Source organism: Etheostoma cragini, unplaced genomic scaffold, assembly GCF_013103735.1.
Source record: "Etheostoma cragini isolate CJK2018 unplaced genomic scaffold, CSU_Ecrag_1.0 ScbMSFa_1838, whole genome shotgun sequence".
NCBI lineage: Eukaryota > Metazoa > Chordata > Actinopteri > Perciformes > Percidae > Etheostoma > Etheostoma cragini.
In genome coordinates this window covers 12501-14306 of record NW_023265934.1, presented here as the reverse complement: position 1 = coordinate 14306, position 1806 = coordinate 12501, and positions in this window count along the sequence as shown.

Here is a 1806-nt window from a genome sequence, read left to right as displayed (position 1 = left end):
TCCCAGGGCCCAGCGCTCCCCACACTGCAGCGGAGCCCCTGCCTGCCCCACGGACTCTGCTGCAGGAGCCCCAACAGCAAGACCAGCCCCTCCAGCACCACCTGCCCACAGATGCCTCTGGTCTGGCTGCAACCATCAGAGGGCCGCTGGCCCGGGGCTGTATGACATCATCGTCGCCCAACAAAGTGCCACCTCCTCCTCCTCTGCCCCCCCAATGGACACCACCCCGTCCACCAGTGGCACGCCTGCTCCCTCCACCAGCACCGCCGCAGCCACTGCTCCACCCATTCCTGCCAGAGCCGTACCGCGCTCTACTGCATGGAGGCAGCGGGTGCAGGAAGAGCTGCAGCAGCGGAAGCTCTGGAAGAAGGGCGTCTTCTGAAGCCAGTGAAAAAGGTCTCACAACTCAACTGCAGACGCTGTGGCCAGCCAAAGACCAAAAGGCACGGCCACAGCCACTACAAGCGGGAGACCTTTTGTGCCCAGGCTGACGGGGGAACGCCGGAGCAGGTGCTGCTAGAACTGAAACGCAAAGAGCGAGAGGGGCCACAGCCACCACCCTGACTTTTTGTAAATATGTGTGTGTGTGTGTGTGTGTGTGTGTGTGTGTGTGTATACATATATGTTTATATATATATATATACATATAAAGTTGTAAAGTTTATTTTTGAATAGTTGTTTTAATAAATCATTGTATTTCTATTTGAAAACACACTGCTTTGTCATCCTCATTGATATTTTATGCCTTTAGGTTAATTAGACAGTTAAAATATTACTGTACTGCTGCTGCAGCCACAATCTTCACACTTTAAACTTCAGATTGGTCCTCTAGTGTGTCACGGTAGCTGTTCTGGCTGCTCTTTTGTATGTCATGATGGCCCACCAAGCTAAGACAATAGGGCAGGGCAGCCTCATGCTGGGCTATTTCCCAAGAGGTTTGTTAGAGGTTGTCCAGCCCCTTCACCGTCAAAGTACAAATATAGGGGGAAATCTCTTTAAACCACATTGAATCAATATGAAAGCTACACAGAAGAGGAACAACTGTGAGCCTCAACCTGAAGGTGTGTATATATCTTGCTAAATTGTTTCAATATGGGTGTGTACCAAAGCATCCATCAATTTACTTTTACCTAGATTAAAACAGATCTCTGTTGCCTGTGTTTAGTTTCTGACAGCTTCGCCGCCGCTGCTGCTGCTGCTGATGCTGCTGTCGCAGCTGATGCTGCTTCTGCCGCTGCTACTGCTAAAGATGCTGCTGCCGCTAAAGCCGCTGCTAGACATGCTGCAGATGCTGCTGCTGCTGCTGCAGCCACTGCTCCTCCAGCCAAGAGGAAGAGGAAGGCACCAACATGCAAGGTGTGTGGATTACAGAAGACAGCCAAAAATGGTCACACAAAGTTTGGGGACAAAGTCTACTGCCAGATTGGGGAGGGCCCTGGGGCAAAGGCACCACTGGAGTGGCGACGGCAACAGAGGCATGCTGCTACTGTGGACGTGGCATCCGTTAAGGGGATGTCACACAGAGTGACCCTTTGCCGTTGGAGGAAACGGGTGAAGCAGGACAAGAGGGTCCTGGAGGAGGAAAAGGGGAAGCCGCAAAGCCAGCCGGGGGACCCCTGCACCATATGTGGCAGACCTAGGACCCTCGACGCATGGCACGCCTTTTACAAAGGCCAGTTTTATTGTGAGCTGGCGTGGGGTCCTGAGGCACTAGGGAGTGGCTCGCCGGTCAGCGCACCCCAGAGGATGCCGGGAAGATTCCAAGAACTACTCAGTGGAACCTCAAAAAAAGGATGGGGAGGCAGG